This window comes from Drosophila yakuba, chromosome 3R (genome assembly GCF_016746365.2).
Source record: "Drosophila yakuba strain Tai18E2 chromosome 3R, Prin_Dyak_Tai18E2_2.1, whole genome shotgun sequence".
NCBI lineage: Eukaryota > Metazoa > Arthropoda > Insecta > Diptera > Drosophilidae > Drosophila > Drosophila yakuba.
In genome coordinates this window covers 11,462,731-11,487,035 of record NC_052530.2, presented here as the reverse complement: position 1 = coordinate 11,487,035, position 24,305 = coordinate 11,462,731, and the positions used below count along the sequence as shown (strand labels likewise).

Here is a 24,305-nt window from a genome sequence, read left to right as displayed (position 1 = left end):
CACATGAATTTAAAACGATTTTTATCGCATGTACATCCTGGCCTTCCTTAGCCAGTAAGTTAATTTAACAAAACTCTCTCGGCAGCAAATTCCTTGCTGTCTGCAATATTTGCTTTCCTGGCGTCGGCGTAATTTAAATAATTCACTAATGACAGTTTTCCCGTGGTATGTGTGTGTGAGTAACGAGCGGTGGAGGAGGGGTTGTGGGAGCAAAAGGAACGTGTCAACGGGGGGGTGTTGTTATTTTGGAGTAATATGCGGTCTAAATTATTAATAAGACCAGGCGTCGCTCGTATTTGCCACCCTGCACGGCGCAGTCAAAGCATTAGAGCACGCACCAAACACGCACCACACTGCGTATGATTGATATGTTGAGCTGTTGACAGAGCCGCCGGGGATATGAGGTTGTCTCCATCTCCATCGCCATCGACTGCTAATGGAATTTGAACTGAGCGGTCCTGGCGTGCTGTATTCCGGCAGACGGACAATTACATTTGACCGATCAAGTAAATAGAAAACAATGGAAAAGTATAGAATAGAAGGCCATTGATACGTCAAACTTCAACTCCATTGCCAGCTGGTCTTTAATGCCGGGGTTTTTTTTTATTGAATTCCCTTTGAATTGCTGCATTACCGAATCTGTGCCATTGTTTTGCCTTCCATTTTACTACCATTTCTTTTTTTTCGAGGAAATTTCCATCAGTTTTCCGTACTCATTGCACATCGATTCAATCGATAATGAATTGGTGGTCTTTTTCCCCCGCTGCCAGTTCCTTTGGACCCACTTCTGCTCCTGCTCCTGCTCCTGCTCCTGTCCGCCCATTCACTTGCTACGTGCATTATTCAAATGTCATGGCAGCCAGGGTGCTCTCACATGCCAAGCCAGGCTGGGCAATTTAAGCGCACCGAGTGCTCCCCGTCCAATCGAATCCCTTGTTTTCCAGTGTCTGGCTCATCCAAACTGCTTGGCTCCGACTGGCCCAGAGGCTCCATCAATAATCCGGTACCCCACTGCACTGAGTGCGAGGGTCTTGCAATCGTTCCTTAACTCCACAGATTGCCGAATAATTGCTGCCCGTAAACGACCTTCGAGTACAAAGGTGACCCCATTTCAGCAAGGAATCTCACGGAGAGAAATCGTTTCAAATAGGTTCCCTATGAAAATTGCTCACTTTCATAGCATACTTATCGGGGCTTGCTCAAGAAAAGAATATTAAAATTATATATTAAATCAAATAAACCTAATACTTGTTCCCTTTAACGAAAGTTAGCTTAATAACAAACTAAAGAACTTTATTTTAAAAGTAGATAATCCCTCGTGTCATATTTTTGCGCTGTGTATGGGCAAAGAAAAGATATGTGGATGTGAGAATAAGTCTGCGGACAGCTGCAGCTGCATGTTCAACATATTCTCCCACAAAAAAGTTAACGTTGCAAATTCCATTGGCAGGTGGCGTGGAAATGTATCTAATGCGCATATTTTAACTTGTTTTCAACGGAAATCACTAATAAAAACAGTTGGAAAAGAGCTGTTGAAAAGTTGCGAAACAAAATGGCGCTATCTGCCAGGCACACACACACACACAGACAACCGACCAAGTGTGTGTGTGTGTGTGTTACATAATCAGCTTACCTTTCGCGGATGCCTTTTCCTGTCGCTGAATCCGACTTTGTTTCAGTCACAGTTGCCGCTGAGGGATTTGCAGGATATCACTCACACGACACTCGAGTTTTAAACTCATTCGCAATTCGAATTCATGGGCTTAGCAAACTGGTAGCTGCAATTCAGTTGCCAGTTAAGTGCATCTAAAATGGATTCAACCCATTATTGCCAGTATGCTAATGATTATGGTGCAGCATTATGGCACTTCTGCACGTTGCACCACCACTTTCGAGTGGCAGCCACTAGCACGATTCCGCATTAGCGCCACTCTTGGCCCTCTCAATCATTTGGCCATAACGCAACTATATCGCAGCCAATACAGCAGCAGCTACCAACTCTCTGCCTCTGCAACTAAGTAGCCAGCCAACGGGAGTTAAAAGCCAAGTAGGCAAATTCTGATCAATATGGATTCGATCAAGTTAATACCGTAGCTTTTCATGGTGTATTTAAGTTCTCATGTGTAAGCTATAAATAATATTATAATATTTATATTTTTGGTGACTAAGCTTGTAATGTTATTTCTATTCTCTTATTTGTTCTAATTATTTCCATATTTAAATGGGTTTTTATTTTTACAAGCCCCTTCTTTTGACTTATTTTTGAAAATGGGAAGAAATAAGAAATACTTTGCACAATTAACAAATTTAATTAAAGGCGCTCCCCAAGTGCGGTGTTCCCGAAAAGTCCGCAAGTTATAAATAGCTCCTTTCGGAGATGATTAAATCAGAAAACTAAACTGACTCGATGGCTTTGTGGTCCCCCTGGCGAGGGTATGGCCGCCATCAGCATCTTCTTCAAGTGCAGCTCAAACAAGAGTTTAAGGGTTCAGCAGTGGGTGGGGATGGTGGGGGTTTCGAAGGGGCGGGTGGGGGTGGTGGCTCTAAGGCGGACTGGGGGGTGGCGATGGATGCCATGGGGGAAATGCTCCTAGTGTGGCCTACTTCTGTTTCTGCTTTTGCGGCTGCCTAGAAGCGTTTTTCTTTGTGCACGGGTGTGTGTGTGGGTGTGTAGCTGTGTGTGGTTGTGGTTGTGTGTGTGTGGGTGTCTGTGTGTGACTATGCGAGAGTGTGCCACTTTGTGCGGCCTTCCCTCCCTTTCCTTTCTTTTATTTTATTTTTTATAGAAAAATCAATTTTGCTCCTTTTATGAACATCGCAAGCAGCTGCGAATGCATCGAAGTCACGTCTTTCATTTTCCTAAATGATTTTTTACGAATTGTCTGTCTGTTTTTTGTCATCTACATGGCTGCGGTCAGACAGCATACTTAAGGAATGTAACTAAATGGAATTTCGATCAATTTGTGCAGTTTTAAAGAGGCGCACCTGCTTGGTCGCTCTGATAGCTCACATAATCATGTGGTTCGTATTCCATTTGGTTTGGCAGTCTGCCGCAATCTAATGACAACAACAAAGGATCCTTGATTATTGCTGAAATGCCGTTTAGTTGCAGACAGATGTTGCCCCATCGAGTGTCACGTATCCCTTTTGCCAAGCTGGAAACAATGGTGGGGGGGAAAAAAAAGAAGAAAACCCAAGATACCAAAAGATACCCAAGAACCATTGTTGTGGGCCCCTATTTTTTATTTATCTGTGCCGAAAGAAAACTAGAGAAGTGCAAGCTATCTCAATCTTGGACCCACACACACACATATGTATCCCTAAGATGCGCCAGTCACCCGTCTTTCGCCTTGCCACGCCCACAACGCCCACAAATCGATATTAATAATGCGCAGCATATGAATGCTGTTCAATAAATTTCCATTTCATGTTCGGTTCAATTGAAGATTGCCAGCGAATTCAGTCGTCGTCAGTCAGTCAATTCATGTAAATCCCCAGCAAATCCCTACACCTCCACCATGGCCATTTTCCCCAATGTCCCAATGTATTTTCCCAGTTTCCCACTTTTCCTGCTCGTTTTGGGAAAAGTCTGGCGAGTTAGTGGAGACGCAGCAAATGCTTCATTAATAACATGAGCACACATTCCCCCGGGAATACATATTCATGAAGGTTCTTACGTAAATGCTGAGAAGTTTCTCCGTACCAACTATGAATCCAGACGATGGTACATATTATACGGGGAAAACGAGCCCTTATTGAATATCTCTTTGAGTTGGGCAAACAAAACGGCAAAGAAATGCTTAAGTCTTGGAATTTCTCGACACTGTCGTCCGGATTCCGGATAATTTAGGAGTCTGCATAACTGACTGAAAGTTTTCAGGCGTCCGACATTGCACACTCCAATCCGTGTTCATAAAAATCACACATGTGTACGGGCAGAGATATATCTGAAAAGGATGCATGCATTAATATTGCACTGGAGGCGGATATTATCTAAATTTGAATATGTTATTAAAAGGAATTTATGGCCCCGCCAGCATATTCCCTTTTTAGCTTGACGACCCCTTAAGATGAGGCATCTCATAATAAATGGCGAGCACACACACACACACACAGATACTATGAAGGATACTCACACACCTACAGCTGTGTTCGCAATAGTAGAATATGAAAATGCCTGAAAACACAGACATAAAATTATCAGGACAATTCAAAGTTTTTAGCAACACATTTTTGTATATGTGAATGTCTATAAACATTTAAGAAAATAGGACTCAGTCTATTCAAGGACTATTATCTTGAGCGCAACTGTCTGCTTTTGGCCAAGGAGACGCGTACGATTTTTAATGGTCAGACATTTGGTTTAATACGGCCGTAAGAACATCATATTAAAGGACATAAGTATACTCAGACATATGGGCTGAATTAAACGGCGAGGAGAGGCAGAGGAGTTGCGACGAAATCAGTGTCAATTTCCTTTAAGTTGTGTTCTTGATTGTCCCAAGAACGCAACGTGAAATTCTAGCCTTAGGGAACTGTATTTAAAACTCTACTTACACTCGTCAGATTACACTTTGAATTAGCAACATTTAAAGTTTTAACTGCACATTAAGGAATTCCGTTTGTTCCTCCTGCTCATCCGCTTCCTTTTCATCCACCCCCAACATCGCAATTAAGCTTCAAATGCAAATGTGTGAGTTTGAGAGGCGCGCACCACGGGGCGTATGAGTTATATTTGTGTGGGAGGTGGGAGGTGGGAGCTCATTCGTGTGGCAGCTCATCTGCTCATCTGTTCATCTGTAAGTTTGTTTGTCTGCTGGGCCCGTCAAGCAGGGCAAACAAAGCTTTTATTCAAAGCAATTCACGTTTATAAAACATTTATCTTTATGGCCGTCTTCAAGTGTAGTCGTGTCTACGTGTCAGCGGCGAAAAAATAGGAACAGCAAATGAGAAAGTGAGCGGAGAGAGCACGTGTGTTTATTTAGGTTTAAATTGTCAACAATGTCACATTGTTGGGCACTAATTTGGCCGCAAGAGAAGATTACATTTCGAAGGCGCAGGCCGTTTCTTTTGCAAATTTAATTACAGCCGCTTGTCCTTTTGCCAGCCATTGCAGTCACTTGAAAGTGCTGTGAAGTGCCACGGCACGAGCAAGGACATGCAGCAAAACAATTTTTGTTGACAATCAAGTGCAGCGGCAGTGAGCAGTGAGCGGTGAGCGGTGCTGAGCGCAAGGACATTCAGCCAGCATCCTGAGCATAATGCAACAAATTTCAATGAGAGACCACCTGCCGCCAGGCCACCCAATCCACCACATCCAACCCAACCAACCCAACCAACCCATCCAACCCATCCACCCAATCCATCCAATCCGACCCACTCGAGAACCCAATGAAATGCCTGGGGTGTGGCCTCGGTCACGACACGTTGCACTTGTTGTTGGCCGCCTTTTTGTCGGTTATGTTGCATGATGGCACGAGTAAGATGGTGGTGCCACTGTGCCGCTGGTGGTGCATCCGCATCCGCATCCGTCAGTGGCAGGACACGCCGGCAGGAGTTGAGCAGAGCTGCGGCTCAGCCCGCACAGCCGACAGGATATTGCAGAGCCACAGCCCAAGGCTGATCTGCCCACATTGTTCGCCTGCCAATCCATCTAGTCCATACACCTATAGTCAGCTATACACCCACATGCGGCCCACTGCTGTGGAGGAATCCATTCATTTAGTTTTGGACAGTCCATCATGCATTTTTGGGCCAGCTGTCGCTGTTTTAATTTCGTAATTACAAATCCTTGCTGCTCCGCTTTTTCCTGGCCGTCTGCCAAGTGTCGGTTTCTTGCCTGCATTTTGCCGAGTATCCTGGCTGGCTGGGCAATATTTTGCAATGATTTCTGACAGTACTTGCGGCCGGCCCTGCCAATTATCAAAGCCTTACGGATATTTGATTTAATTAAACCACACAAAAACACAAAACGGGCGCAGCTCAAAACTAATTTCGAATTTCTTCGTCGCTTCGTAGTTTGGCAGTGACAGGCAATTATAGCAAAAGGCATATTTTGCTAGCCAGGACCTTGTGGTTCGGCTTTCGATGCCTCTCATGGCAATCGATTAGTTGCAGCACTTTGGTCCTGAAATGCATCGTGGTGTCATTAAAAAGTTAGCCACATATTAAATTCAAATACTAATAACGATAATTTACAAAGATTGATGCATTTTAATGTCACACAAAGTTAAAAATATATAATTATCTATCAACTAATAATATATACTCGTACATAAATAATGAATGCTATAAATAAAAAGGTGTGAAAATGTGGCTTTTATATTTGTTTAAGATAATTTGTATGGCTCAATATATTTAAATAAATTAAATACGTGTCAAAACAACCAATTGCTAACTAAAAATATTAAAAGCATATGATAAATGTAATATTTTTATAAATTTGTCACACTTTTTTTTGCAATTGATATAATGCTTTAATTAGTAAACAAAAAGTGAAACTGTGAGATAAAATTATCTTGCTTTTCTGTGCGATATAAAATGTAACATCATAAGCTGCATAAAAATGTGTGCATTTAAAAATAATATAACCTTTTTTCTGCGTTTCACGTAACACTTGAGGGAATTTTTGTGTAGCATTAAAATTTAAGCACAAATTTAAATAATATATTCCAGTTGCTTTTTTTGCCTTTGGCCTAAATTGACAAAAGCTGTGTGCAATTGAGAACAATGGTCGACCCTTTTTGGTTCCTTTACCATCCTCCTTTTACATTCATTACACGATCAGTTTGTGCCTGCTGCCTTACTTGTTGTCCTTCCAATTTGTTATCCCTGCGGACAAAGTGCAAAGTGGGGGTGTGAACCGGCCTAAATGCTACCGCTTTAATAAGCGTGTTTCACCGGATATTCCAGCGTTTAACGCCTGGCAACAAATTGTCGGGATTTCTCCATTCTGTTCTCTTCACTTCTGTGAACGGCTCCCAGCCGCCCTCCGTTTCCGAATTCGGTGTCTTTTTTTAACAATGTGACATGTTGCCGTTGTCCGAGCCAGATCCATATATTTTTATTACAAAGCGTTCCTTATGCCCTTGTTCGCGAAACTCTGGAGGCGGTCTCTTTTGGGCTTACACCGCGGGAAATCGGGGTATCCCCGAAAGCAGGAGTATTTCTAAGAACTCTAACGAAAGCCATCCATTTATAATTTTATATTGTAATATAGAAATTGTAGTCGATTTAGGTAAAAGTCTTAGTATTAGATTTTTTAATTTGATGTATCATTTTTTATATGATGAGAAACAATGATATATATTAAAAATATAATTTGATTTTTAATCCATTTATATGTTCACCTTTCAATACATATTTAAGCAGCAAACTGCTCGCCGAAATTGGATCTTGTTTTGAGTAAAACATTAATGGTTTTTCTCAGTGTAAGCGGGTGGCCCGGCCAGTTTGCATGTAACTCACCTAAACAAGACGAACATTTGTATATTTCACAATTTCCGTTCCTGTTCCGGAACGTTGTCGCTTGCCGTTGTTCGTGTCACATCTAGTTCTTTATTTCGTTGAGTTGCCTCCGTTTTTTGTCGACTTCATTTTTTTATTCGCTATTTTTTGCTGGCCTTTTCCCCCATGCCGCAGCAGCTCCAGCAACAACAACAACAGCAGCAAGAGCAACAACAAAATGGGGCATTCGGGAGCTTTCAACGCAATTTGAAAGCAAGCCGCCCCCGCGATTCGGCATTGTTTGTCTGTGCGGCAACATTGTGCGGGTGCCACCGAGCTGCAAGTGCAACGCGCCGGAAACTAAAAGCACCCAACAACTGAAGGGGAAACGAAAATAAAAAGGGGAAAAAATTGTAGAAAATGGTAAAAAGCCACTGACAAACATGCAAATAAGTCGACATCGTTTCGTGTCCATGCTAGTTCTCTGCGGCTATGGCAATCTGTAAGGCAAGAAAGGCAGGCAGGCACAACATAATAATTTCTTAAAAGTTATTGTGGCTGCCCGCTTTTGCTTAGCCGCCTTTGTCTATGCACAGACCACCCACAGCCACCACAACCACCCAAAACCACTCAAAACCACCCGAAACCACCCAACCACCGCCCACTCACCTGCTGGCTGAGATTTATGGGCGCCTTCACAGTCGGCTTTTAATTTGCCAGCCAGCCAAGTCCTTTCGTCCTGTCGTGCTGTAGTCCTGTCGTCCTTTCGTCCTGTCGTCCCGTAGTCCCTTTGTCCTGTCGTCCTGAAGCCTTGCAAAACGCATCTCGACGCTCGTCTGGCAGAATGCCTCAACTTTTTGTTTGTTTTCTTTTTGGTTCGAGCCGAACAAAACCCAAAACCAACTGGGTTGCCTTTGTCTTTCGGCCTTTTTAATGAATTGTTGTCGCTGGCAAAGCATTTTGTAATTTATTTAATTAAACTTTTTTCGCTCTCGTTTCTGCACCGCTTTGGAAACAAAAGTTTCCGCCTCGTGCTTTTTGAAGTTTCCGCGTAATGATCAATTTGAAAGGACCAAACAAATGGATGGGAAACATGTCAAAGGGAATCTGCGATGACAAAGGTTGAGATTTCTCACAGATTCCTAATGTATCATAAATGTATTAAAGTGGAAATATTTTGTTGTTCGATAACATTAAATCAACCCAACACAATTCAAACTCAATATTGACCACATGTCCACTTACTTTAACAAGGTGGCAAAAGCAGTTAATAAAAGGGAAGTCCTGGGGAAAATTCACATTTTTATTTAGCATAAGCTTTTCAAAATGAGTTCCAAGGCACACAAAAAGAGTTTGGGGAAAACAGTTGGGTCCATTGTGGGGGCAGGACAATGGCAATCCCTCTGGCAGTTTTATGACAAATGTGCAAAATCATTTGTCTAATTTGTGGACCCAAAACGTAGCAGTTCCTTAAGGATAGAGAGGACTGAAATTGATTTGCTGCTCGTGCGACAGCAGAGTGAAATTACAAAGGCGATCGGCATCCGAATCGAACTCAATATGCCGGATGGGAGGTCAGGACGTGGATGCGGATGTGGATGTGGATGTGGCCATTGTGGAGCTGGTGGGTCCTTGGTAATTTCACCCGTTTTATGTGGCCAATAAATGTTTTATCTTTGTATCCAAATTGCCGCCAGCTGCGTGCATGCGTGCCGATAAGCACAGGACCTCAACATTCCTCCTCCCAAATCCCCCGCAATCCATGATGCCCAAATTTGTTGGCCAAGCCTGGCTGCAGTGCGTCTGTTTGGCTGCCGAAAGCAAATCGATTTATTGGCCATTAAGCCCCGGCATTTAAACCACTAATATTTCAGCCCACTTGCATTTGCCTGCGCAGAGAGCGGGCTTTATCGCCGCCTTAAATGTGTAAAATAATTTCGTTGTCCTGCGGCCGAATCGTCGGCCATTATTGTTATCCTTAGACTGTGCGTGACTTTGCCAACTGCCTGCATTTGGATTACGACTGCAAATTGCCTATTAAATTCGAGGCGAGTCTGCCTCGGCATAATTTCACATTTTTGGTCACGTTCGGGCTTTTAATTTGAATTTTAACAGCTCGCCAGACACTCGACGGGCCAACCAAATGAAAATGCAATTAAATCATTCTTATTGAGCCATTGATTTAAATTTATCGCTGATTTTTAAGCATGATGGCAGCCATCAACTGAATGTCAAACGAATGAAGGCTTTTTAAGTTTCAGAGGGTAGAAAAGCAGAAAAATATGTAATATTATTTTTGTAGATACGAAACCTAATTAAATTATACCATTTGATAGCACCGAGTTAGGATAAATATCTCAGTTGCTTAACCGAATATAAATCAATTAGTTTTTATGCAAACGCCACACAACTTGCATGTGGAAGCATATGGGAAATCGATTGACTGAATACGAAGTTAATACCGGAAAACATCCATGGCAGGCTATAAGTTAATTCCAGTCGCCCCTCACAGTTGTATAATAAATGCGTAGCCATGTGAGCAGAGCATCAATTATGATGGCTTGTCAATTAATTGAAAGCCAATCGGATTGCATCAGACCCAATCATTTGGGGCGCCAGGACCGGGCAGACGCACTAATTGGGGTTAATGAAACCAACAATGAATCCTTCGTACTGAGCCATATTCATCAGCAGCTGATCTCATCGAAAAGGAGGCAAATGCAGCTCTGGATATAATAATTTCTGGGTAAACTGAGTCCAAACGAATTGAAGCTGGCTATAAATCAAGGGGAATGGGCGGTATTTAATTGCCATAATCAGAGATAAGACCCGAGCTAATGAATTAACCAGAGTGGCAAACCATAACCCTTTGTGGTTAGCCCATCAATTCGTCCTGCAAGTGTCCTTTTCAGCAACTCCACAGCATCGCAACTCTACATTCCTCACCGCCCAAAATCTCTTGACCTTGCAGGACATTTGGCACGTGTCGAGACCAACATGAATTCACAATGACCACTTGTCGTCACTCCCTGTTTTCGGATGGACCATGAACCATGGACCATGGCCCATATCTAAACCGCTAAGTAGCTTTTCCCCCGCCAATCTTGCTGTCCTTCGGGCCTAAATAATTGAACAAGGTGGTGCTGTAAAAATGATGAATGTGCAGATTGAAAGTGGAAACTCAATGCGAGCAGCGACGCCTCATCGCTGATTAATTTTTAAGCACGAACAAGTGTCAATATAAATGGATGAATGCGTAATGTATAGACCTACTTCCGCACTTCCCCCACGAATTGCGGGCCAACAATTAAGCACTCTCATCGATCGATCGATTGGGTCCTTCGTCCTTTCACAGCGAATTGCACCTGACAACCGAAACTTGTCACTCGCTGTTTGTCTTTGTGTGTGTTTGAGTCTGTGTTTGTGTTTGTGTTTGTTCAAGTGTGTGAGATTGACTTTCATACGTGTGATTGGCTTACACTGCCATTGCTTTATTACATCAATATTTTGTTATAATTAACCATGGGTCCTGGGGGTCAAAATCAATTTCAGTTGTAAAACAATACAGCTGAAATAAATGCGTCATACTTCCTCATATCAGTTGAAAGCTGCACGCGCTATTTTCCGAAATATTTGCTTGAAAAAGCAGTGATAAAAAGCTACAATTCTATGTACTTTATATCTAATGTTTAAAAGGGTACACTAAATTAGCATTTATTCATGTGATAAAACTGGTTTAATTCGATTAATCCAGCACCAGCTCATTGAATTAATCCGCAGCTGTCAAACGCCGGAATTAATGGCCAAAGTCGAGAGGAGTCAGCATTAATCTGTTCCATGTCAGATGAAACTTCATGCCGAACTCCACATCCGCCTAGGAGTTGTACGTTTTCCTTTCCGGACTAATTGATTTGTTACCAGACTTGCGGACTTACCAACCGATTGACTGACTGACTAACTGACTGACTGACTGAATGACTGAATGACTGAATGACTTTGGGATGTCCGATGGCAACCTGTTCGGATAATTGACATGTGCCTGCCCAAAGAGATTTCGATTGTGAAAAGGTCGAGAAGCCCGTAAAAGCAACCTCAACTTCAACTGGTGGATGATTCTATTTCATTGCGCGACTTTCACTTTCGCATTATCAGAAACGAATCGAAATGTAGCCGAAAAAAAGGGAGGCAAAAACCAACTTGCCGTGCGGAGGAGTTTTCCGCGAGGTGTGGGAAAATCAATTTGTATGGCAGTGGGCAGTGGGTTGCCCGGAAAGTTAAGTTCCTGCTAACTTTGGTCACCTTTTTCGGCCTTCTCGGGGGCGTTGAATTTGGGCACTGGCCACTAAGGCTCGCCACTCGCAAGGAACTTCACACGAATCGGAATTGCCTTTTGGCTCTGTTTATGGACATTGTTGCCGTTGCCGTTGCCGTTGCTATTGCCATTGCTGTTATGGCTCTTTTGTGGGGCTAATGAAAATCCAAGGCTCTGGCCAACGGAGAGTTCACATGAACTCGATTTCCCTGCCCACAGCACATGCATATAGCCATATAGTCGCATATATATACGTACTTATATCCCATGACAAGCCGTGGAAAATCGTGGAGTTTGAGTGCGGAAATGGTCAGTCATATGCCGTGCAAGAATGTGACATGTGGAATGACTGACTGACTGACTGACTGACTGACTGGCTGGATGACCCACAACCAACACAACCAACACAACAAACCCAGTTAGCCCAGTCCAGTGCAAACCCACCAACCAAGCCAACCAATCCAACCAATCCCCCAATTTATGCGCTCTTTACTGTAATTGGCAGGGCGCCGCGAATGTGAATGCAATTTATTTTCCCATTGTTCGCCGTACATTTTCCCCCTGTGCTGTGTAAACAAATCGTTATCGTTTCGAAAGTGAAATGTGCTACATTTTTACATTTCACGGCTGGAAAAGGTGGCAAACAAGGTTGCCCTTTTCATGGTTTCATAACATTTTTTGCCTCACTTTTAATTAGTAAAATAGATAGTTTAATATATTTGGATTCATTTTGTATAGTTCTTGAAAAACTATGACAGCTTCTTTAAGACCTTTCTCGTTTATTGAGTTAGGCAACTGTCTTCTGAGCATTTCGCTCCTTAGCTCCTTAAAATGATTTATTCATATGCCTTTCTTTTTCTAGCAAGCTATCCCCCTTTCAGCAGCCATTTCCCTTTTGTATTCCCATTCCCACCTTGGCCACTGCAATTTTGCCCTGCATTCGGGAAAACTCCCTAAGTAGCCACCTGCAGGAACTGCGATTACAGCGGAAAACCCAACCACTTTTCCTGCTGGCGGGTCAGTCGCCGAAAACAAAATGGCAAACGCTGAACAATAAAATGGAAATGGATGTACAATATTTGTTTTGCGTAATAAGTTTTGCTAGCTGCCAGAGGCTGTGCTCTGTTGTCCTTATACATTTCCCATTTCACATAATTTATGCAGATCGACGCTACGTGCAGCAGCAGTTGGGAGGCAAAATTGGTGAGTTGGGGGGTTGTGTGGGTGTTTGTGGGTGTGTGGGGGGCATTGTAAGTGTGTTTTCCCTTTGGGTGGCCATTGTGAGGGCAGTGGAGCATTTAACATAGAAATAACAATAACAATTTAACAAATTGTCGCCATTGCTTTAGCTGCTTCGCCCCCTCTCGCTCGCACTCAGCGACTGAGCGTCTAGCCGAGCAACAAAAGAAATTTACTCGCAATATATTTTACTTGGCTTCCTGCTCTGTATAAATGTATGTACGTATATATGTTGTATGTGCATATAAATATGCATACAAACATACATATATATTTTGTGAATTATTTGCCTGCCTAAAAGTTCCTCAAACTGTTTGTATGTGTGTGTGTGCGTTAGGCGGGAGTGAACGGAAGTGCCAGAACATTGGCAAAAAAGGGGAGGCCAAACTGGAGGGGTCAGAGGGCAATGGGAGGGGGAAAGTGGGCGGTGAAAAGTGGGCGGGTGAGAAGTCCACCCACGCGACGAACGCCCCAACAGTCGACCCTTGGCACAAAAGCTGGTTAGTCAGCCAGGCGACTCCGCTGTGCATGTGTTGGTTACTGTTTCCGCGTGCATGAGTGTTGCTGTGCGTGTGTGTGTTTTCGACTGTGTTTGCTGGCCACACACATACACACACACACACCGAACACCCACAAAAAAGCGATGAACTCATAAAAAACTTATGAAACTAATTTTGTTTTGCTTGCTTTTGCTTTTTGCTTTTACATTTGGTTTGCGTTTCTGTTGCTGTTTCGCGTACCCGTTACAAGTTTAGCCAAACAGGGTATGTTGTATTCGTGCATAAGTATAAGGCAGGAGAAACGAACACTTCCCTTGAATATATAAACATATATTTTCTTAACTCATAACAATACTACCTAGATCAATAAATCATTTAAATTAACCGTGAATAATGAGTATTTGATATGCCTAACGCTTAACTCCGTTCTATTTACTATTTATATTATAAAGCAAAAGGGTTTTCCACGAATTTTTAAATTACTTTGAGAAAGAGGTATCCTGTAGTCGTATCGCCCGGCGACTCTAAACATTATGCTTGCTAGTGGCATGGAGAGCAGAAAGTTGCCTTCGCCGTCGCCAGCGTTGTTGTCCTTTGACTATTTAACTGGCCCCGAGACATGCCAATGTGTGGGTGTTCTATAATCGCTGTGTCTGTGTGTGAGTAAATGAGTGAATGAGTGTGTGCGAGTGTATGTGTGTGATTGTTGGCTCATCGCTGGCTTTTGCACGGCATTTGGGCATGGCCAAGCCAAAAGCGTGTGCCAGTCAACTTTTTGTTTTGGCCATCCGCTTGACTTTAGTTTTTGCTGGCAATGAAACCGAAAATATAAAACCAATGCCCAGGCGGCAAATGAAAAATCAATATTATTGCAAATTGGCCTGCGTAGCCTGCTGTTATCCTTTCGGTGAGTGTAATGGCAGCACGGCATCTGATTCGATCCCCTGACCTCTGACTCCTTTTGGATGCCACTGTTGCTATGCGATATGAAAGCGGGAGACCAAAGGAAAGGAAGCAGCCATGGGAAACATCCTTTGCTATCCTTTGCCATCCTTGCTGGCCAACAACGTGTCAGCTGTGTGTCCATGAGCGGAATACTAAGTGACCGATTCCTGAGCACACACACACACACAGGCATACACACTCGTAGAAGGACTGCCACAAAAGGCGCCGTCAAGCGGAAATATTGCCATACGCTGCGTATGAGCAATGCGTAATTTTAAATACATTTATGCGCAATATTCTCGATTTATTCGTATGTGCCCCTTTTATTTTTGCTTCTTTTACTGTGTCAATCGCTACCAAATTGCATAGACGAATTTAATGATGCGTGCCGAACTGGGAATTCTGTGCACTTCGAGGTGCCTGCGATTCGGTGCCTTTCGAAGCGCTCCTTTGGGACCATTTCCTTTTTATCGATCTCCTTTTTATTCCATAAGGATGACTTAAATACGAAATGGGGTGATAAATAAATAAGTAATTATTTGAATACTAAAACTTTTGCAATCTGTTAAAGCATTTATATCAACCCAACAGCCTTAAGTATTATAAATTGTCAAAGAATCGTTATTTTTGGTGAGTAATATTAGAAGTCTGTCTGAACTTCAGTGTTCAATGTATTAATTGATAAATATTTACTTAAAAGATTTATTATATATTTACTAATGCTTTCAATGAAGAGCAGAAGACTTTGTTTCGTTAAATATTCATAGACTTTAACGCAAAACTTTGCTTTAAATAATTAAGCCAGTTGCAACTCTAAGGCATTAGATCCCAAAAGAATCAGCGCTAATTAATATTAAGAGACTTATGGGTCAGTGGTCATTATAATCCAGGAAAAGGGTACAGAGTTCCTTCTAATCTAACCATATCAGCTCATTCCACAAAACCCAAAACATTCTTAGGAAAACTTTCATTGTTTGGTTACGAAAACGGCTGGATTTGGGTCGGAAAACTTTTTAATTAGTAAATCCCAATTAAAATGCAAAATGTAATATTATCCCTGCGTGCCCGTCTTACTGCCAATTATTCTTCAATTTGCTGATTGGATTAAGATGCGAAATTGAATTAGGTTACCGCATTAACGAGCTAGCACCGAAGCAGAAATGCTATCTGTGGGGGGAATGAGGGAATCTGTTTTGTGCCAATTAAAATGCTTCATAATCTATACTTCCAAATAATTCCATTAAAAGCTCAGAAAGCGACGTCTGACAATTTGAATTTGGCCGACGAGTTACGTAAACTCGATAAAGATAGAAATCGGTTTGGTGAAAAACTGCTCAAAACTTTTACAGCCACCAATGGAATGAGATGAGTTGGGTTGGTCGGCGAGTGGGATGAAAAATCAAGGAAAATCTGCGAAAATTCAGTGCAAAGTGAAGCGCAAAGAGCAAAAAACATGCCCCAGCTCTAAGGACACGGCGGCTGCTTTTAAGCACTTTTATGCTGATGCTGTGATTTTTTACAGCTGCCATTTCGAGGCGGCTCCGCCAACTTCAAAATGCCATGCCCTGAAATGGGATGGCAGCCCAGGATCTCCCAGTAACCCAGTATCCCAGTATACCAGTATCCGAATGGAATGGAATGGGCTGCTGATGGTGCGTGCGGTCGTCCCATCTACGACAAGTTGGAGAAGTTGGAGGGATGTGACGCAAGTCGATGGTCGGGTCGTTAGGCAAAACGAGTTCCAACGCGACTATGCCAAATGATGTTTGACTATGGCAGCAGCTGCTCCTCCAGCTTTCCGTGCAGCAGTAGCTCCATCAATTTTTAAGGAGAAGTAGGAAGAAGGTTGGAGCAGCCTACGAGTGTATATATTGAATTTTGTGGTAATTACAAGTAACTCACTTGGGCTCATTGACAAGCGCGCCGAGCTCTCCTTGTAGCTCCTTCACGTATTCCCCCCTCAAACATTTACACAACCCAACAACTGGCGCTTTGCATACTTTTTGGCGCCCAAACTGCTGACTGAGTTTGTTGACTCGCCCACTCGTAATTGGCAACGCTTCACTTGGCCCATGCCACAATGTTTGGCCTGAATGCCCGCCCGCCCAGCAGCATTGATAATAGAAATGGGTTTAAAGTTGCCAAACAAGTTGCGAAAATATTTTCATATTTTCTTTTTGGCTCAACTTGTGGAAGCGTCACAATGGCCTGTTCAAAATAAAAAAGAACAAAAAATTTCACATAGAGAATTTTGTGCAACAATGGGAATTTTCAAATTAAGTGTGTTTTGCAGTCACTCAACTTTTAATATGAAGTTTTTATCAAAAAGACGTCTGGCGTCTCTCACAACTTTTCATATTCATTTTTTATAGAAATATTTTTGCCAAAATATTGTTTGCAGAATTTGATATAGAATATTTAAAAAGGAGTTTACCGTAGACGATAGAAATCAATTTGAATGGCACAGTCTATATGAACTTTGGCTTAGCCGAATGCAATTAGAGCCAACTTAAATGCGCTTGCCCGCTGAAAATGCACAAAAGATGCAACATGACATAGCCGGCACATAATCCTTTAATGAATCCTGTCCTTTTGTCCGGCCAACCGCTGTTCCTAAGCTCTATTATGTCCTTCGTCCCAAGACTCCAAAGAAGTAAGCCGCAATAATTGAGATAAAAATGTGCAATTAGTGCGGAGTACGCGTTGGCTTCGCAGCTTTGGCTGCGGGGATTTTACGCAATTTACGTGGCCAGCGGAGCTCAGCGGGGAAAGCAGGAAAAGCGGGGAAATGGGAAAACCCAGGATGCAAGAGGTGCGCCTTGGCTTTCTGCCATTTCTGTTGTGTGGTTTGCCCATCAAAAATAAAAGCGAGTGGCGAGAGTTTCGCCTTAAACGCCGCATTAGCACTAGTCCACACGGTTTTTAAGGTGTGGTGGTGGTGCTAGTGGTGCCGGTGGCGGTGGTGATGGTGGTGGTGCTCCTGGAAATGGCGGAAAATGGCATGGGAAAAGCGGAATAGCGGAATGCTGACGCTTTGACTGCTCTGCGCTGCAGGCTGCAGAATTTCCCGCAACTTTTTGGGAGAAGCCGTCCGTTTGGGGAAACCCCCGACGATACCGAACCAAAACTAAAAACCCAAGCTCTGCGGTGCAACTCTGGTTTGCCCTCTGACCCGTGCGTTGTTCCGAGGGCGATTGTGTGTTCCTTGTTGTTTTATTTATTTGCCGCTTGGTATAATCTCAATCGCAGCACTGGCGCAAGGACATGCTCTATTGCAGGAAGCAAAGAAAATACGGAAAATACAGAAAACAACAAAAAAAACAAAAAGGAGAAAAAACACAGAACACAGAACGGGGGCCAAATAAATATAATAAAATAAAAGGACACCCTCGGGGGTCGAACAGCAACGGCAGCAGCGGTTATGGAAATAAATATTTGTTAATGTTTTATTCACTCAACTGTTATGGCACATTCGTTCGGGAAATATTTCACATTTGCTCTTTACACACTGGAGTGAGTCCATCCCTCCCCCAACAGCATGCCATTAAGGCCCCAAATAAAAGCTTAAAGGATATGGGGTAGTGCATATAAATTATAACCACATATTCCACTCGAACACAGTGGCGAATGCAATTGCGATTTAAATTTGAGGCAGAGCACCCATTTGAAGCCAGCTTGGAGTTCATAACTAAAATGTGTAATCCATTTGAAAGCGCTTGTTGTCATCGCGGTGCTCTGTGCGCGCCAAACAATGGCAATCCAATTAAAATGCAAACTTGATTCCAATCAACACATTTCAATAATCGCATTACGCATACGCCGCGTTGTCGCGCACAGCCAAAGCGAATTCGATTTAACAATTAAGAGGGTTGCACACGGAGGTCTGGAGTGCGGAGTGCGGAGTACGGAGTGCGCGGAGTGTCACGGAATGATTTCATTAGCCAAGTGGAACGGGAGGCGTCACCAAAAACCACCGACAGTCACAAAACCGAATACCGAATACCGAAAATCAGAAATCGAAACGAAACTCGAAATCAATGCGAGCGAATGGCAAATAAATCATTTCGGTCGACCCTTTAACGAACATGGCCCAAAATTAAATCCAGGCTCAAATGATAGCCTTTAGGCCGCCACTCCACGTGCCCCGAAAATCCGATTGAATCTGATATTCAGCCCTCAAGTGGAAATCATATTAAGGGGAAAGAAATGTGCGAAAAATTGAGAGTGCCTGCTGATTGAGTTGTGAGCGGAAATTAATCAACGGAAACTAAATTTCTGGCCGCACACGGCGTTCTCACGTTTTTCTTTTTGCAGAGTGAAAAATGCAATTTTCTTTCCAGGCAAAGCGAAATTTGGAATTCATTATTCATATAGTGAGCCGCGAGTAATATCATTATTTTAAAAAAGGCTTCTGCATATTATTGATTTTCTGCAGAAGCCTCTATTATTCTCCTACACCTCATACATACTCGTATTTTATATTCATTTTTTAAAAATTCCTTTTTTTTCGCATTGATTGCATTTACACTGGCAATTGGAAAGCACCCATCACACGCCATCGAATATAAAAATGTTTATTTGCATAAATCCTTTCGGCCAGTTTCGAGTTTTCTATTCCCTGGCCAGCGGACTGGCCTTTATTTATGGCCAACGGACTAGACATCACGTAGCACTGGTTTGATTAATGGCAGCATCTTCATCAGCTTGGTTTGGCCCACTGAGAAATGTCCAAAATGAAAACCTGGCAAAGTTTACACAACATTCGCTGGCCGAAATGTTTAGCAGGACACAAGGGCAGATGATGAATAGTCGGTGCTCTCCGCCCGGGCTACTTAATATCATTGGCCCAGTGCTCGACGTGGCCAATACAAATGTTACGGCCCTCCTTCCGCTTTATTTGAGTTTGAATTCTTGTTTTAGTTCGCCTGTGTTCGAGTTCCAATTGCAAGTTGGCAATTGAATTGGGCCACGCCCGCGCAAATGACAAAACAAAAGTTAGCAACGCCCCACTTGTTTTTGGCTTCAAAAATGCAGCCCCGACTTTTGTTTAACTTTCTGGTTTGAGTGGGTGTGGGTGTCAGTGAATTGATTTGAAATGTCAGCCAGCGTGGTGACCTATACAGCAATGGCTGTCATTGGATGTGTTCAAGGTGGCCCCACGATACATATACATAGTATATAGTACATATACATCTACATCTACAGCAGGACGAAGGACATGCTCAACAAGTATCCAAAGCACAATGTATCTGCAGTTGCAGTGCCTTGACACACAAAACTTTGTGCCTCGTCCATGAGGCAGTCACGTGCCATCAGCAGCACCGCAAGGAAAAAGCCTAACCGAATATTCATTCTAGTTGGGAGCTTTATGCAAATGTACCACCCCAGCCCACCAGCCACACGTTTCCAATTGGAGGAAGGGCGAAGGCGAAGGCGACAGCGACAGCGAGTGGAAGTGCGAGGGGCGGCTAAGCACTTCTCAAATCGTGAGCGACCTCGACGCACCACATTTTACCATCAACTCAGACGACGAGGACAAGCGCTCGGCGCTTTCATTTGCATTTAAAGTGCTGCCATATGGCCAGCAGTATAGCAATATCATCGGTGGGAAAGACAACACCGATGTGTACACACCACCCACACACCCAAACACCCACTTATCCACCCATCCACCCATCCACCCACTGCGTGCGAGAAACGGAGAAACGTGCCCGGGCATATAGAGGATGTTCAAAAATTTAAATACCCAATGTACATACAGATATACGCAAATGTTTTCCAATGCACTTTTTCAGTTTTCAAAATTGCCTGCCTCTGTCAGTTGGCTGCTGTTTTTGGTCTTTAGGCACACACATGGAAAAATGTAATTGTTATTCAAGGATTAACAATTTTTGTTTTATTTCAATTAAATGCTTGGTTTTTGCATGCAAAATAAACTTTTTATCCACACAATATGGCGTAGAGATAAATGTATCATTTTAAATGCATACTCGTGCAAAAGAAAATGCTATAAATAATATTAAAATTGTTGCCAAGGAAATTGTTGAATATGCATTTTGAAGTAGACTTCCTCAAGCTCTTGCGATCATTGAAATAACTGGATTTCATCAGTTTAAGTTTTCACAGACGAGTGAAAAGCGGTCAGCGTGCCAAACTGAATTTCAGAACGGTTTGCTGCCAAGCTGCAAAGATTTCCCAGTCAAAAGAGGCGCCAAAAACCCAAAAGTGGTTGCTCCTCTGCTCTGAGCAGAGCCGACAGCCAAAGCTCGTGTCCTCTCAAAAATGTAACTAATGAGATTTTAAGTTTCTCCCAGCTCCCAGTTCCCAGTTCCACCTCCACTCGACACTTGTCAGTTTTGTGTGGGTGTTTCGGGTATTCCGGGTGTTTTGGGCGTTTTGAGTGTTTTGGGTGTCGACGTTTGTGTTTACTTGTCGCCTGCAGGCGGCGGATTTGTATGGGAGCTGAGATTCTGACTCCGACCCAGGTGCCGGAGTCCAAAGTCCCGAGCCCGCAGCATTTTGACCTCTAAGCTGGCGCCCTCATTTTCGCACTTCCCACCGGAAATCTGCTCGCCTGCCAGTTGTATCTGTATCTCTGTATTTGTATCTGTGCACTGAAGGAAATGTGTATCCTTAAAAAATATAAATATTTGTATATTTATAAATACTTACAACTAAAGCCTTCTATCAGTGAACGACGTATTTCATTAATGTATTTCATGAAAAATATAAATATTTAAAAATACTTACAGGTAGAAGACTTTCTATCATTAAAGGATAACTATAATTTGTACCCAATAAATTGTGTGCAGTTTTAGGTATCTTATACTTCAAATACAGATGACATATTCATAGAGGTCGAAGAACTTTTCTTTGCAAAAGTATGCGCATCTTGAAAAAGATTATTTTTTTTTTTTTCAATCTTGATAAGGTTCTCTAAGTTTCGTCACCTCTTTCCTTACATTTTGAGTAATTGCCCTTGATTTGTTGTGCATTTTCTTGAGTGTACCGCCGCTCGTTGTTGTTTTCACGCGTCCGAGGCTGCTGTCCTTGCAGCGCCTGCGACTTGTTAGCAAAGTTTGTGGGACTTTTGGCCAAATGAAATTTTAATGTACCGTGTTTCGGGTTGAATTTGGCCAGCCTATCCCCCAGTCGCCTGGCAGGCGTGGCGCGTGTAATTTAATTTACACCGAGCATTCAGCAGGCCGCAGTGTCAGTGTCGCATTTTCAAATTAAATACGTTGGAAGTTTTGCAGTCCTGTTATCCTAAGGACACCGGCACTCCCAGCACCCAGCACACACACACCTGTTTGACCTGGTTTTTTTGCAGATTTTCTTGGCCAAGTGCTGCCGTTGGCCATTTCTCACTGCCAGTTGGCATTTACATTTACATTGCTTGTTGTCGCTCGTAATATGCTTCCTTTGGCCCCAAGGATTCGTCCACTTGGGCGGCAGTTAATTGCATAAAGTTGTGGAGTTTCTCTGACGAGATCTGCTCCTTACCTTGGCTCTTATTTCAAATGAGTTCCTGGCCGAATCAAAACTTTGACAAGTTTTGAGCTCTTACGGACAAGGAAAAGGAAACCTCATAGTTTTAGTCAACTGCAAACGTTTGCCGGTCTCAAAAAGTTGAACGCAATGGGCATATGTTTGCAATCGATTGCAATCATAAATTCAATGGAAAAGTTCAAGTTTTACATGCAACAAAGTGACACAAAGCAACCGACAGATAACCGCAGGCACTTTTCCAGCTTTTCATGGTTTTTATGACTCTCGAAACTAATTTCATGTTAAATGCAATTGAAAAAGCTTTTTAATTGCATTGGCATCCTTTATATTTTCAATTGCAGTTGCAATTCCAGTGCAGTTGCAAGCTCACTTCTACCATCAGCTGCGCGACAACAATTTTTGCTCGAATTTGTTGCATTTTTAATTGGAACACAGTTTCAACAGCTTGGCAACAATTTGCACACTTTCCATGTTCCATAGGGTTTTTCCCCATCTCTGCCCCATTTTGTTGCTCCCCTAGTGCAACTGCATCCGCTCCCTTTTTTGATGCTGATGAATGGTCAGCACCAGATGGTGTCCGTCTCCTGGCTTTTAACCCATCCCAAACTTGGAGAACTTAGCAGCTTTTGCACTTTGCAAAGGGCGTTAATGGTGTCCACTTGCAACTCCATTTTACGCTTACTTTGAGGGAAAGTTGAGTGCATGGCAAAACAATAAAAGAGTTCATTTGGTTTTAGGGAAAATAAATATTACGACTTTTAAATAAATTTCACCGTCCTACATCCCCAATGTTATGTAACATAAAAATAAATTTAATTTCAGTATCTTTTCTTCGAAAGCAACGCTTAGCTTGCATATAAAAACTATCTAATATTCACTCTAAATGTAGCTTAATCTGGCATCTAATTTGGCCAACTGACTTATTCATAAAGCCCTTATCCATATGTAAAGTATTTTTTGAGGCAACTTTTTCCCCGTTGCAGCTGGGAAAACTGCTTCTTAATCTCTTATAAAAATATGAATTTTTCCAATTCAATGTTTTAAGCTTCTCGTTTTAATTATGACCCTTAAGCGCATTTCGAGGAGTTGCCAACACTCGAAAGTTTCCGTAATATCTTTTAGTTTCTGCCCGTTTTTGTTTATTTTTGCTTCGAGCCAAACTTGCAGCAACTATTTTGAACTTTCTATGAAGTGACCAGAGCGAGTGGGTGTGGGAGTATGAATTTAAGTATGTAAGTCTGGGGATTTATTAAAGACAAGGTAGTACAGCTTCCGCTCGAGAAATGAGATTTTTATTTCGCTTAATGTGAGCTGGAGATGTGAATGTGAGATGGCGAGTGCAGACAGTGAGTGAACACAAAGAAAACTAAAGTAGAGCGCCAATAAAGCGAACAGACAAACACAGTGGGGGCCGTAAGTACGCGTATAAATTACATTTGAAATAGTAAGCGAAAAGGCGATTGTTTCGCATTGCTGTGCTTTGTTTCGTTACCAATCCCAATCCCAATTCCACTCCATCCAAGGAACCCAATCTCCATCCACATCCACATCCGTTTCCGCAGCGCAGCGCAGGGCTTGTCGCATGGAAATCCCCTAAATACAATAAATTTCACATTTCATTTAATTCCATTTCATTTACAATGCGAAACCGAATCCGCAACAAGCAAACAAAGGAGCTCCAATCCAGTGGGTGCCCATGATGAAGAAGCCGAACCAGCAACCGCCAACGAAGCCAGCCAGCAAAGGGTGGGAAGAAGCGGAAAAATGAGGGAAAACTGAGGAAAACTGAGGGCAACTGAGGAAAACTCAGTTGGAGAAGCAGTCGTAGGTCCTGGGGTCAAGCCATGAAAGAAATGCGGAAAACAGAAAATATGTACAAGTGTACATGGCAGTGTGTTTAATAAATAAGTGTAACAATTGAACCGAATACATGAAATCAGGACTCAGGAGCATTCACTTTGCTGGCTGAGGAAATACAGGTGCATACGAATGAATTCGCATTTAAGGCGAAACATTTTCGCAATAATATTTATATAGGTTCTGCAATAATCTAGAGCCTCTGTTTATAAATAGACACAAAATCTGTGCCAAACTATCTCCCACTTTGAGATAAGCGCATTGATATAATCAAATAGTAGCTGAAATGAAAGGTTTGGCAGAAGAGTATTAAATTTTCTAAATTACCCAGCTTGGCTTAAAATGTGTGCTCAGCTGGGGAAAGAAGTCCAGGACAATGCAATGCAATTAGTGAAACACGGATGACTGATGGTGAAACTGGGATTAGTTTTCCTTGTTTGTGCGGCTCAACGTGTTGCAAGGAGCAAGTGCAGCAGTTGTCTGCCTGCACACGGTGC

The 24,305-nt window shown here is 42.6% G+C and overlaps 1 protein-coding gene across 1 annotated transcript in view; it reads left to right on the top strand.

The window, feature by feature from the left end:
* The window catches only part of LOC6536452 (protein tipE), a 31,003-nt gene that overhangs the window by 3,613 nt on the left and 3,085 nt on the right, over positions 1-24,305 (top strand). The gene's annotated exons all lie outside the window — the stretch shown is intronic.